This window comes from Lepus europaeus, chromosome 11, assembly GCF_033115175.1.
Source record: "Lepus europaeus isolate LE1 chromosome 11, mLepTim1.pri, whole genome shotgun sequence".
Classification (NCBI taxonomy): Eukaryota; Metazoa; Chordata; class Mammalia; order Lagomorpha; family Leporidae; genus Lepus; species Lepus europaeus.
In genome coordinates, this window is record NC_084837.1 from 114,737,906 (window position 1) to 114,752,554 (window position 14,649).

Here is a 14,649-nt window from a genome sequence, read left to right on the forward strand (position 1 = left end):
TTAAATTCCTCATTTCATTTTGGTTCCTCCTTAAGATTTCATTTTCACGAGAGAGATGTTCTTTCCTGTCCTGCAAGGATTTCAGTAGTTCATGCATTTATTTTTGATTACTTCTAAATATTCTTATAATAAATTTTTTTTAGTTCCTTATCTTGCATTTCTCCTATCTCGTCATCTTCATGATCTTGCATTGAAGTGTCATGTTCTTTTGGGAGCGTCATGTTGTCTTCCTTGTTGTTTTCTCAGTTATTGCATTTGTTTTTTGGCATTTGTGGAGATACTCATTGGTTGTTTTTTTTTTTCTTTTTTTTTCTTCCACTGTGGTGGCTTTTCTCATTATACTATGACTCTGTAGATAAATGGAATGTCTGCTTTCGGTGAATCTCTAGAGGCTTGTGCTGGGTGTGGCCAGAGACCTCTATTCAGTTCTTCGGGGTTAAGGGTGTGCCTAAGGTGACACACCTAGGTTTGATGAGGTAACTCACTCTCTCTCTCTATCTCTCCCTCTCTCCTTCTCTCCCTCTCTCTATCTCTCCCTCTCTCCCTCTCTCTCTCTCTCTCTCTCCCTCTCTCCCTCTCTCCCTCTCTCTCTCTCTCTCTCTCTCTCTCTCTCTTTAATCAGAAGGGAAGTAATTCCACTCAACTGAGCTCCTCTCCTCGATGGCAATCAGTGCCTGAGCACTTGCCCCAGCGGGTACATTTGTCTGCTCTGTCCCAAGGACCACACAGATTCCCCTGCTATGTCTCTCACCAGGTAGCCAGGGCTGCCCGAGCTTGTAGCATCTCCCACTGAGACTAATCACATCTCAGCCACACTGTGAGTTCTCCCACACACCCTCAGTTGTTTTTTTTTTTTCCGCACAGTCCCAGTTCATAAGCTCCACAGATTCACTAGGTTTTAGTCTCCTGTTATTACTCCCCACCAGAGTCAAGTTTTTCTGCTCGGCTGATTGCCCAGCGCAGCCCCGAGCTGGTGCAGCTGTTACGTGTGTCCAAAATGGCGTCTACTCTGTCGGTTTGCATGGCTTTGTAAGGTGTGTGGAGAGAGAGAATTGTGTCCATACCGTCCCTTTTCATTTTCCTCTCCTCGAGCTAGGCTGGTGTACTTTTCCCCATGGACCTCAAGCCTCGTCCCCTCTAGGCTCTTCCTGCCACTTCTCTGCCAGTGTCTCGGACTACTGCAGTTTTGTCTCACCTCAATTCCAGCGCTGGTGCAGAGGCTCTTGGCAGCTGGGGTCCCTAGCCGTGGGTGCCCGTGCCCTCCACCTAGATCCACCGTGTCCCGCTAATTACAGAAGAGTTTCTCTGCCGATTTCTCCCTAACACTTCCCTGAGACGACACTATCGCCACTTTTATTAAACTGCCTTCTCCTGAACTATCAGTAAGCTCCCTCCCTTTCCATCATCTTGGAACCCTACTGAATACTTTTCTAAGTCGAGTCACTGCTTTATAAAGTTTCATGTATTGGGTTTCATACGGTTACCATCACCAGGCACTGTTAAACTTCTGGCACTTGGGATAAAGTTTCATTTTCTTTTGACTTTTACAATTCATAAAGAGTAACTCAAAGGTCAACCTGTTGTCATTTCCCTACATAGAATCTACCTTTGTCCGTTCTGGATGCATTCAGACTTTTTCTCTATTTTTGGTTGTTAACAGTCTGACTTCAGGGTCTCTAGATCACGATTTCTGCTTGTGTTTACCCTGCTGGTGACTTGTAGTACCTTTGAATCTGAGCTCCATTGTTCGTTTTGAAATTTGCCAGAGCTCAGGCTGGGTCTCCCATGTTGGTGGCAGGCATCCAAGTACTCAGGCCATCAGCTGCTACCTCCCAGGGTGTGCATCAGCTGGGAGCTGGATTAGAAGTGTAGGAGCCAGGACTTGAACCAGGCGCTGACTTGATGCCCATTGCTCCTAACACCTGTCCTCCCTCTTCGTTCTTTTGCATCCGGTGAGTTTTCACAGTGGTGTTTGTTGGAAAAAGTATTCTTTCCATTGAGTGTCTTGGAAGTCTTAACAGAAATGGATCGTAAAGCGTGAAGATTTGTTGCTGACTGACATTTCTCTTCCATTGACTGGCGTGGTTGGTGTCTTTGTAGTAGGTTTTGTAATAGGAAATGTGAATCCTTCAACTTTCTCTGTGAGGTTGTTTGGGCTCTCCTGGGTCTCTTGCCTTTTATATTAATGCTGTGATCAGCCTGTTGTTTCTGCGAAATAGGTAGCTTGGATTTTAATAGAGATGACATTGATCTGTACATTAATGTGAGGAGCATTGCTCTCTTAACAATGCCATGTTTTCCAGTTCATGAACGTTGATGGCATCCTGTTGATTTAGCTCTTCCGTAAATCTTTTTAATGATCATTGGTATTTTTCGTTGTTGATGTATTGTAACTTCTTGTTAAACTTATTCCTGTTCTTTTGATGCTGTTGATGGAGTTATTTTCTTAATTTTACTCTTGTATTTATTGTCATTTTACAGAAATATCATTGATTTTTGCACATTGATCTTGTTTCTTGGAATGTTGCTGAACTCATTTTTTAGTCTCAGTAGTTTTTTCTGGATTCCTCAGAATTCTTGTAGATTATGTCATCTCAACTAAAGAAATTTTTTCCTTCCCATTTTTCCTTACATTAAATGCTTTATATATATATATATATATATATATATAGAGAGAGAGAGAGAGAGAGAGAGAGAGAGAAACTTGATAGCCAGCCTTACATTACAAAACTTAAGGTTTAATCTTACAACTTGTGAAAATGATATCTTTAAATTTTTAAGATTTATTTTATTTATTTGAAAGGCATAGTGACAGCAAGAGGGAGTGACAAAGAGCGAAAAATCTTCCGTCTTCTGGTTCGCTCCCTAAATGGCTGCAGCTGCTAGGGCTGGGCCAGCTCCATCCCTCTCTCCCATGTGGGTGGCAGAGGTCCAAGGACTTGGGGTGTTTTCCAGGGCTGTTTTCCGCTGCTTTCCCAGGTGCACAATCAGAGCGGGATCAGAGGTAGAGCATCTGAAACATGAACCAGTGCTCCAGTGTGGGTGCTGACACTGCAAGCTATGGCTTCACCTGCTTTGCTGGAACGCCCATCCCCCATTTTAAATACTCATAGTCATTAAGGAAAAAGTTGTCATCTTTGATTCTTCCCTCCCTCCCTCCCTCCTCCCCTCCTTCCCTCCCTCCTTACCTCCCTTCTCTTCTTTCCTTCCAAGGCAGAGTTAGAGAGAGAGAGAACGATAGAGAGAGAGAGATCTTCCATCTGATGCTTCACTCCCCAAATACCCACAACAGATGTGGATGGACCAGGTGAAAGCCAGGAGCCTGGAATTCCAGCTGAGTCTCCCACACTGTTGGCAGGGGTCCAAGCACTTGGGCCCTCTTCCATTGCTTTCCCAGCTGCATTAGCAGGGATCTGGACCAGAAGTGCAACAGCTGAGACATGAGCCAGTGCCTCTCTGGGATGCTGGCACTGCAGGCAGCAGCTTAACCTGCTGTGCCCTAACAATGGCTCCAACAGTGCCTTTCTCTTTAAGGTCGATTGATCTCTGAGATTTATAGTCCATGTTGTCAGTATATTTATTGCTGAAAATGATGCAAAGGGATCTTAGTAAAATTTGTGTGTGGGGGTGGGATTTGAACATAAAGAAGGTGTTTGTCTACTTCTAGAACGTCTTCCTGGTTTCACTCATGTTTCCTGAGGTTAATGTTTAAAGGAAAGAAGAAATAATGTGGCTGGTATTGTGGCTTAGGTGGGTTAAATTGCTGCCTGTGATGCTGGCATCGCATCTGGGCTGCAGTTTGTGTCCCAGCGAATCGACTTCCAGTCCAGCTCCCTGCTAATGGCCTGGAAAAGCAGCACCCGCGTGGGAGACCCAGATGAAGCTCCTGGATCCTGGCTTCTGTCTAGCCCAGCCCTGGTACTGCTGCTATTTGGGTGGTGAACCAGCAGAGGGAAGATTGGTCCATCTCTCTCCCTGCCATTGCTACCCCCGTAGCTCTGTCTTTCAAATAAACAAATTACCTTTAAGTAAGGAAGAAGAATTAAGAGTTCGTTATTAAGTTCTCTAATTGGGTGCATTTGTAAACACAGTTATGGGACTTAGTTCGTGTCTTTCAGATGTTTCTGTCATTTTTCACAAACAGTTGCTATTGAAAATACGTTAATTTCATTGTTTTTAGTAAACTTGTTTCATGTGTAATTTTTCTTAATACTCATTTGAAATTTTTTCCTTTTTTTTTCTCTTGCTAGATATAACCCGGAAAAGTCCCAGAACACCTCTTTCTGATCTCCGGGGCGTGCATGCTCTGAATGAACAAAACCAGCAGTGAGTGTATTTGCTTTATGTTGTCAGGAATGTAAAAGAAGTACCTCACCTTCCTATTATTTGTGTGCCTTTAAAAGCTTGAAGAAAGTCCGACTTGGTTTGTTTTTCATTTCTTAAAGCTTCTCTAAATGATATAGCAACAAGAGAATAGGTTAGAATTAGCAAAACTTGTCTAGGATTGCTTTGGATAAAATGACTATAGAACGTAGGAGCTTCATCTGGCTTCCATTCTGAGATCTTGGATTTTACATGTTTTGCAAAATGTAAGGTTTATTCTGCTTGTCTTTGGAGCAGTCTTATTGGAAAGTAATAATTGAATAATTTGACTTAGGCAAAAGTATTTGATTTACATAATACCTTTTTCTTGGAGAGTGTCATTACCAAAGCTTATCTTTTAAAATTTTGGAGTATAGTTTGGAAGTAAGTAAAATTTTCAGAATTAACAAATGAAAATTTGCTTTTACACATATCATTCCATAAATACTGTAATTATATGAGCAGAAGAACATTCAATTTCTAGAGGGTGCCCTATAGACCCTTAGCAGAATTGAGCCTCTTAGTGCCCTAGAAGTCTGGATGGTCTGTAGTTAGAATAGAATGGTAACTGCATGGATCTTTTTTTCCAGTTGAGCGTGTCTCTGTTTCTTTTCTGTGTTGTCACTTGTTTGCTCACTACCTTTGGTATGACTCTTGCTTATTAAGAAGTGTGGTTTCACTCACTCCATATGTAGGAGCTGCCAAAGCCCACGTAGCCGGGCCCACACACGTTCATCTCCGGTGCCGACGTACTGGACTGTTTGCCATCTTCATAGTGTAAGCCCTTTGTTTTCTTACCAGTGATTCCTAGCTAGTGATCACATCTGCCCTCATATTCGCATGCTAAGTTTTACAAAGCAAGACAACAGGAGTTGTGAATCATGACAGTGTAGTTTCACCCCTTCTGTGGCCCCATTGTCGCCCTGGTTGGGGATCTGTAACTTAAGAACCCGTTTTCTTAATTTGGAAAATGACGACTCTATGCCATTCCCCATTTCCCAAAGCAGTTTATTGGGATAAGTCTCCGAACTCCTATTTTCTGTTTATCTTTGCCCTTTCAGGTGTGGATACCTAAAAAGGCCTTTTCTGGCTTTCTGTTTTTATTGTGTTGGTTAGGGTGGTCCAATGTTTTAGTTTAAGACTAATTGCCGAGGTCACAGCTTAGGCAGTTAGGTGTAAAGATCCTCACTGGTTTCTTTGTTGTTTTACTCTGTTTTTGTGCTGTGATGGCTTTATCTTTGGACTGTGCCTCTTAGGCTTAGTGGAGTGTCCACTTTTTCAGTGACTCCCTAGGTGTGTGGTGGGTGTGGCCAGGGAGGCCTCTTCAGTGCTTCTGGGTGAAGGGAGTGTCCAAGGTGACACCCTCAGGTCAGGGGTGCTCATTTTTTTTTTCTCAGAGGGGAGGTAGTTTCTACTCTGTTGGCAGAGTCTCACGCACACCTCCCCTCCGCTAAGGAGACCAGTGCCCGGTGCTAGCCCCGGTGGGTGTAATTGTCTGTGCTGCCACAAGAACCACACAAAGATCCATGCAGTCACCTGTATAAGCCCAGATTCCACAGCAGTGACCCTCACCAGGGAGTCCCGTGTGCAGCTCCCACATGGACTGCCCAAAGCCCCATGCACACCCTGAGCCCTCCCAAGCAGCCACAGCGTTTTTACAGTCCTGGCACAACAGCTCCCACAGTCAGGACCCCCAGCCCCCTGTCAGTTCACCCAGCCAGGTGCAGGCATCTCCACTCAGCTGGTCGCTGGGCACAGGAGAATGAGCGGCTCAGCTGTTACTATGTCCAGAATGGCACCCGCCCTGTCTCAGCTTGTTACAGGACGCCGATGCAGGGTGGTCGGGGAGAGAGCAACGCGCCCCCAATTTTTACCCTCTACTTTGGCATCCCCACCAGGCTCTTCCTGCAGCTTTAGCTCCAGTGGCTTGGGCTGCCACAGACTGGTCTCCCCTCACTCCAGAGCTGGTGCTGAGCTTCTCAGCTGCTGAGTCCGGAGTTGTGCATGTCCACACCCTCCACGTAGGTGCACAGTGTCCCTCTAAATAACATGAAGTTTGCTTTGCCATTTTCTCCTGAACTCTTCCCTGAGACTGTACTCTCTCCAATTTTTGTTACACTCTCTTCTCTTAGAGTAGAGCAGTAAGCTCCCTCCCTATTCTGCCATCTTGGATCTCTCTGTCCATCTATATCTTTTTTGAAAAAATATTTGTTTATTTGAATGTCAGAGTTACAGAGAGAGAGAGAGAGAGAGAGAGAGAGAGAGAGCGCGTTATTCCATCTGCTGGCTCACTCCCCCAGATGGCTGCAGTGGCAGTGGCTGGCCCAGAACCAAGGCAGAAACCAGGAGCAACACCGGAGTCTCCTATGTGGGTGCAAGGGACCAAGCACTTGGGCCATGCCCTACTGCTTTTCCCAGGCCATTAGCAGGGAGCTGGATGAGAAGTGGAGCAGCCAGGAGTTGAACTGGTGGCCATAGGGGATGCCAGCCTCCCAGGCAGACACTCGGCCATAGTGTCAGCACCATTTGTTTTTCTTGACAAAGTTATGATATTAAACATACTTCTGCCATTCTCCCTTAAGAGTAGATATTATTTAGAAAAAATGAACGATGGTATTGATGGCTCTGGTTCGGCTGTTTTACGTGTTAACTGCGTGAATGGGAGGACTTGGTCTCCTCGATAAGTGGAGCACTTCTACTTGGGTTTTCATTGTCTGTGGGATGCCGGGAGTAGATGTTAGCCCCCGTGGGGCCAGGGAGGCATGAAGAGTTAGGACCTGAACCTGTCAAGGCTGGGCACAGAGGATGCACAGCCAGTGGAATGTTCCCTGCCCAGCAGAGCCCCCACTTGGGACATTGCCAACTGCCAGGGCTGCCAAGGTTTAGGATTTTTCCATTCTAAGAGGGCAAGGAGGCAGCCAGTTACAGAAGAGAAGGCTTTATTTTAGGGGGAGAGAATGGAGGGGTACAGAGGATGGGGGTTCAGTCTGTCTGGACAGAGGTCAAAGGTGGGTTGGCGCCAGGCTTGGTTTCGCTGGAGGGCGCCCTGTCTTGAAGGCAGGCAGGCATTGTCCGGGGCCCGAGGCGTGGAGGCAGGCGAGGTGGAGTCGGGCTCTTTGTGAGGCTGGAAGCTGGGGGCGCATGGGCAGAGAAGCAGGCTGCGGGCAGGTGGAGCTGGGGCGCCCCTGTCACCAGGTGTGGGCAGGACGCCAGGCTGGTCGAGGAGCCCTTTGGCTGAGGCAGGCAGGGTGGGAGCTCGTGTCCATCCTTCGGGCTGGGGCAGGCGCCCTGTTGATGAGGCCGGCGTGTTGGGGGTGCCGCTGTCATCGTAGGCAGGCTGGGGAGCCCCTGTCATGGCGGCAGCTGGGCTCAGGCTTCCCTGTTCTTAGTCAGTCCAGGTTGCAGCACCCTGATAGAACTCCAGGATGGGGCACCCGGCAGAATCATTGGAGGTTAGGGTGCCCCTGTCACAGAGTCAGTAGAGCCCGAGCATGCCTTTCTTCGAGTTAGTCCACGTTGGGGCACCCCAGTCCGTCAGGAAAGCTTGGGGTGCCCCATTCAGATGGAGAGGTTGGGGTACCCCAGTCAGATTGCAAAGAGGTTGGGGTGCCCCAGTAATATTGAGGAGGGATTGGGGTGCCCCATCATGTGTAGGAGAGGTAGGGGTACCCCATCAGCTATAGGCGAGGTAGGGGCACCCCATCATGTATAGGAGAGGTAGGGGCACCCCATCAGTCATAGGTGAGGTGTGGGCACCCCATCAGCTATAGGTGAGGTAGGGGCACCCCATCAGCTAAGGAGAGGTAGGGGCACCCCATCATGTATAGGAGAGGTAGGGGCACCCCATCAGTCATAGGTGAGGTAGGGGTACCCCATTATATATAGGAGAGGTAGGGGTACCCCATTATATATGGGTGAGGTAGGGGCACCCCATCAGCTATAGGAGAGGTAGGGGTGCCCCTTCAGTCATAGGAGAGGTAGGGGCACCCCATCAGGTAGAGGAGAGGTAGGGGTGCCCCATCAGTCATAGGAGAAGTAGGGGCACCCCATCAGGTAGAGGAGAGGTCAGGGCACCCCATCTGGTAGGCTGATTCTCGTGCGGTGGGGCAGTCCTCTTGAGGCGCTCCTGCTCCTGATTCAGTCGGGGTCAGGCACAGCTCTGGGTCACCGGGTTGGATCCCAGGGCCCCCGTCGGGGCGTCAGGTGGGCTTGGGCTCTTCTTTGTGTGCAGAGCCTGCACCCAGACGCCGCAGATGTCTGACAGGTCTGGTGGGTTGTCCTCTCAGGGAGACTGGCAGGGTCATAGTGCCCCTTTGTGAGGCAGCCGTTGTGATGGTGTGCCTGCTGTGAGCCTGGCAGAGTCAGGGGGCCCCTTAGTGAGGCAGGTGGTGTCACAATGTCCCTTCTGTGAGGTCAGCAGAGCCAGGGAGCCCCGTGTGTCAGCTGTCGTGTGGTTGGCTGAGGAGAAGGAGCCCACGCTCCCGTTGCTTGCTGAGAGCCCCTTGTGTGCTGGGGCCATTTGCTTGCTCTTTAGTCCATAAATAAAGATCCGTGCTCCTCTCTGTACCAAGTGGGGTACAGCGAGGCAGTAGAGGGACTGCCCCTTGGCCCCAGACTTTTCAGGGATGGGGCAGGGGTCACTTCTGTTCTCCACCCCTACTCAGCTTGGGGCAGCATGGGACACAGTGTGGGCCTATAACCTACTTGTTTGCTGTATTATTCTTTTTTTTTCGACAGGCAGAGTGGACAGTGAAAGAGAGACAGTGAGAAAGGTATTCCTTTTTGCCGTTGGTTCACCCTCCAATGGCCGCTGTGGCTGGCGTTCTGCAGTCGGCACACCGCACTGATCCAAAGCCAGGAGCCAGGTGCTTCTCCTGGTCTCCCATGCAGGTGCAGGGCCCAAGCACTTGGGCCATCCTCCACTGCACTCCTGGGCCACAACAGAGAGCTGGACTGGAAAAGGAGCAACTGGGACAGGATCTGGCACCCCAATTGGGACTAGAACCCGGTTTGCCGGCGCCGCAGGTGGAGAATTAGCCTAGTGAGCCGTGGCGCCGGCCTGCTATATTATTCTTGAAGCTGCATTTGGCAGAGGTGAAAGGACTTTGGCCAGTCACTCCCACTCAGCCTGGCTCCAAGAGGTGAGGTCCCCACATTCAGACGTCCCCAGCACAGTGGCTGATAAACCTATTAGGATCTTTCCTAGAGGTTAGCAGCCCAGCATCTGGAGTCAGACTGGCCAGAGGTGGAACTCCAGCAGGACGTTTTCCCTCCTGAAGCCTCAGTTTCCCCATCTGTAACCTGGAATGGATGCTCCTCCAGCTTGTCTGAATGCTCTCATGATAAGGACACTGAGGCAGAGCTGGGTCCCTTTCTTAGAGTCTGGAGCATGGAGGGGAAATTGGAAGTGGGCAATGGCCGATGACAAAATGTCAGGATGCACAGGCCTGTAGAAAGACGAGGAACAGTTGAGAAAGCAGTGTTGGGCATTATTTTTTAAGGAGGAGTTTTTATAAAAACTTTACTGTATTTGTAATTGACAGACAATACCTGTATAAATGTATGGGTTGCCATGTGACAGAAGAGCAGGAATTATCAATTACTAGAGACCTACCTGGTATCAGACAGATGGTGCCTTTCAGCTCCTGGTGAAATTCCAGTTCACACAGGAGATTTCAGTTCCCTTCAGTTCCCTGAAGGCAGCAGAGAGGGTGGGTGGAGACCCCACCCAAATGGCAATCACTTTAAGTAGCACTCTGGCCTCAGAATTAGCCCTTAAGACTTTCTAGTCTGGCTGCACTCTGGCTTGGTGGCTGACGGCACCCAGGGCTCCTGGCCCTGGCAGAGCCAGAAGGACCTGGAACCCCGAGTGGCCCAGGGAGCGAAGGGATCTGTAGCCTCAGGGCTGCCTGGTCTCTGAGGAAGCCTCCCCTCCTCCCCCAGCCACTCCTTCCTCGTGATGGTGAATGCTGGAGACTCCCCGATGCTCAGAGAAGCCACTCTGTCAGAGGCAACTCTCTGGGGTGTCTGTCCCTTTTCCCTAGTGGCACAGTTAGGGTATTACTCAACATCCAAAGCAATGCTGAACCCCTGATGCCAACCATGTGCCCAGAGCGGGGGCACTGGAAACGTTTGCTCGTGCTGGCACAGAAAGGCTCGCAGGCTGGGCTGCCCTGGGCCCTCTCTTCCTTTGCTCCAGTTCTGTGACTCTGGGAGAAGCAGCTTTCCTGAGTCTCACAGCCTGTGGGATCTGAGGGATGCATTAGGGCACATTCTTCTTCAGGTTCACTGGGAAGCCATGGGAGATGAGGCCTGCATGTGAGGCTCTGGGCCTTCCCCACGTTTCTTCACCTCCTGGAAATCATAGACAGCAACAGGTGCCTCTCATGAAATGCTTGGGTTTGAAAAGCAGGTGGAGCTTGGGGCTCTGGCTGGAGGAAGGCTGACCTCAGCTTCATCAGGGTGGTCTTCAAGAAGGGGGCACACATGTTCTCCCAGACCCAGCCCTGGCCTGCCGCACATCCCTGGCCTGCCTCCCAAAGGGACCACTGCAGCCTGAGCCTCCCTTTCTTGGGGCTTTGTCCACTGTGTGCTGTTCTCTTGCACCTGGTTTTTCCCTGCCGAGACATCTTCCCCCAACCCCATTCCATTGCCCCAGACTGCTTTCCCAGACACATTAGCAGGGAGCTGTATCAGAAGTGGAGCAGCCAGGACTCGAACCAGCACAGCAGGCAGCAGATAAACCTTCTGTGCTAAATGCCAAGGCCCCTGCAAAAGTTTTGAAAACTGAAGATTATGATGATAAAAATCTTGCAGAATGTAGAAGGTGAAAAATAGAGGCCAGCAGCCGGCGCCGTGGCTTAACAGGCTAATCTTCCGCCTTGCGGCGCCGGCACACCGGGTTCTAGTCCTGGTCGGGGCGCCAGATTCTATCCCGGTTGCCTCTCTTCCAGGCCAGCTCTCTGCTATGGCCCGGGAAGACAGTGGAGGATGGCCCAAGTACTTGGGCCCTGCACCCACATGGGAGACCAGGAGAAGCACCTGGCTCCTGGCTTCAGATCAGCGCGATGCGCCGGCCGCAGCGGCCATTGGAGGGTGAACCAACGGCAAAAAGGAAGACCTTTCTCTCTGTCTCTCTCTCTCACTATCCACTCTGCCTGGCAAAAAAAAAAAAAAAATAGAGGCCAGTACCATGGCTTAATAGGCTAATTCTCCACCTTGCGGTGCCGGCACCCCAGGTTCTAGTCCCGGTTGGGGTGCCGGATTCTATCCCGGTTGCCCCTCTTCCAGGCCAGCTCTCTGCTATGGCCCGGGAGTGCAGTGAAGGATGGCCCAAGTGCTTGGGCCCTGCACCCACTTGGGAGACCAGGAGAAGCACTTGGCTCCTGGCTTCGGATCAGCGCGATGCGCCAGCCGCGGCAGCCATTGGAGGGTGAACCAATGGCAAAGGAAGACCTTTCTCTCTGTCTCTCTCTCTCACTATCCACTCTGCCTGTCAAAAAAAAAAAAAGTGAAAAATAGAAAGAGATGAAAAATAGAAAATTAAAGCCAAATTTAGATTCCAGACGTGAATTACTGGAGTTCCACAAAGAGACCTGAAAGAAAACATAGAGGAAGAAATCCTTACAGAAATAACTCAGGAAAAATGTCCAGAATTGGAGGATCTGTGTTTGCAAAATGAAAGCCTCCTTGAGAGTTCAGGGCGCAGCTTGGTCAAGTGGCCACGGGCGCTGAATTGGCAGAGAAAAGCTGCTCACAGGCCCACAGCAGGATCCGCTGTCCAGTGCACACAGGAAGCAAACTCCCACCCAGACCCTGGGGCTCTGTGTCCTGTGCTCTCTGGGGCCCTGCACCTCCACTGCCCACATGGGTGACCTGGACCCTGCCAGGCCTAGGCTGCCTCTGCACACAGCTGGTTTTTCTGTCCTTCATGGTGGCTCAGGCTTATGGAAGCAGAGACCAGGATAGGGACTCTTAGCAACGTGTGGTAGGTCTGCAGAGAGTTTGCTCAGTGGAACCTGGGAGAGAGGGAGAAGAGGCTGGGAAGAAGCTCCCAAGTGCGTGGTGCAGGGTGAGGGGAGAGCCACAGCCTGTTCTGGGGCCCCTGCAGCAGAAAATACACCCCGCCTCTAGCCTGGCCCCTTTGGAGGCCGAGAGGGGCTTGCAGCTCCCTCCTGCCGGCTCCAGCTTCCACTGGCCAAGGGCAGGCCCCCAGGAGTTCAGGTGTGAGCTGTTCGCAGACAGTGCCCACAGCAGTGGCCTGGTGCAGGGTCCCTGGCTCTGTGTTTTCAGCCTCACATCTCCTGACCTGTGCTGCACTAGCCCACTTCTGCTTCTTGTCTGGCCTTCAGACTTGGACGTGAACACGATGGACTTGAGCCACAGTGTCTGACGTGAACACGATGCGCTCTTGAGGCACAGTTCTGAGGCCCCGGACTTGTTGATTGCACGCATTTGACAAGGGCATATTTGGGATTCTCATCTCCGCGTGTTTGAGACAGCCATAGATGAGGAAGCTGAGGCCCGGGGAAAGCCTGTACCTCGTCCAGCAAACGTTGTACCAGACCAAGCCCGAGGCTGCCTGACTTTCAGGTAAGAGCTAGTTCACTTGACTATACGTTTCTGCTTACGTCATGTGTCAGGACTCTTTTACTAAAATTTCCCTAATTAATCACGATCAGACATGATTGCTGAATTCGGTGCTCACAAGAAAGTTGTGTCCCAGCCAGTAGTCCCCCACTCTGTGATTTATGTCTGAGATTAGGACATGGCTTTAAGCCAGAGAGAGAACCTGCTTGAAACCTTCCACAGTTTTAAATGTAAGCCTTCTGGAGTTCATTTATTTATTCTTGGCAAGTTGTTGCTTCCTGGTTCTTGGAGAGTTGCTGGCTCATTTAGAAGAAAAACTTGAGTAGCTCGTAACAAAACAATCTTTTGAAGTGCAAAGTGTAAATGAGTAAGAAGCAGCAGACACATGCTAAAATACGCGTGAGTGTAATCATGGAGGGAACAGCCGCTCCAGGCACGTGAGTGCACGAAGCACTGAGGCCGAGGGCTTGTGTCCCAGCACACGCGGGCATGGTAGCGTCTTCCCTCTGTTGGGCTCTCCTGAGCCATGCACGAGAAACCACGGCCAGGCCTGGGCGCCCTTCACACCATCTCCCCAGCATGGTGCATTGCCAGGAAACGTTCCTCCTCTATCCACATCCAGACTGGTCAAATTACCTGCCGGGGAACTCAAGAATCCTTGGGCCAAGAGAGTGTGGCCATCGGTTTCGTGACTGTCGTGTGCCACTTGGGACGCCTGCTTTCCTGTGGTTAGCATTTAGCCCTCTGAAGGCTGAGTACCCGCAGGGAGGAGTCTCCTCAGAGCAGCAGAAAGCACCTGTCCATAGGATGGAGCATGTGCTCTGTTTTGACCTTCAGCCGTGAGGAGGCCTGCAGTCTCTGCCCTGGCCCACGTGTCCACTCCTAGCCCAGGTCCAGCTCAAGACTCAGTGTTCCTTAACCGGTCCCTCTGTGCTGTATGTTGGAAATAGTGGCTTCCCTCCTGACTAGCTGGCTCATCTGTAGAAGCAGAGAGCAGAAGGCGGCACTGTCCAGCTCCTGCAAGCTCAGTGTGGCTGTGCTGACCACTGGTTTCTTTTTCTCACCTGGATTTTCCCCTTTTGCACGCCCCAGGGGGAGGATTTTAAATTCTCTCTGCGATCCTTGGTTAACATGGCTCCCACGATGACTTGGACTTGGTTTGCCCCTGCAAAAGCTCATGTGTTGGAAGCTTGGTCTCCAGTGTGGTGAGGCAGAGGTGGGGCCTAGCAGAAAGTGACAGGGTCGTGGGGGCTCCACCCTCGAGGATGGGATCAGTGCTGGGCCCACAGAGTGGGACGAGTCTCACAGGAGTGAGTGCATTCTGGCGCGAGCAGGTTTCTGAAAAGCAAGGTTGCCTGGTGCTCACCTCTTCTGCTCGCAGCGCGCCCCCTTTCTGCTCCTCTGTAGTGTTGATACCGCTGAGAGGCCCTCACCAGGACCCCAGCGTCATGAGCCAACACCGAGCCGTGGGTATTTTGTTACAGTCCCAGAAAACAGACGGAGGCCCTTGCCCTACCCCCATGCTACTCCAGTGGTATCTTAAGAAGACTTAATTCTGCCCACGGGCTTCTGGATGTCCTGGGTCTTCCCACTGTTTGGGAAGACAGCAGATGCAGGATCACTGAGGAGCCGGGGCCCAGGCTGCAGAGTGGACCAATGCGGGCTCAGATTCTGGCTCCACCCCTCCCGGGCGAGTTA

At 50.6% G+C, this 14,649-nt stretch overlaps 1 long non-coding RNA gene across 1 annotated transcript in view; it reads left to right on the plus strand.

The window, feature by feature from the left end:
• The window catches only part of LOC133769684 (uncharacterized), a 171,817-nt gene extending 158,869 nt beyond the window's left edge, over positions 1-12,948 (plus strand). The window contains exons 3-4 of the long non-coding RNA XR_009867222.1: positions 4,251-4,326; positions 12,714-12,948. This is a non-coding gene — a long non-coding RNA (uncharacterized LOC133769684). The remainder of the gene's footprint in view (positions 1-4,250; positions 4,327-12,713) is intronic.
• Positions 12,949-14,649: the final 1,701 nt, after the last annotated feature.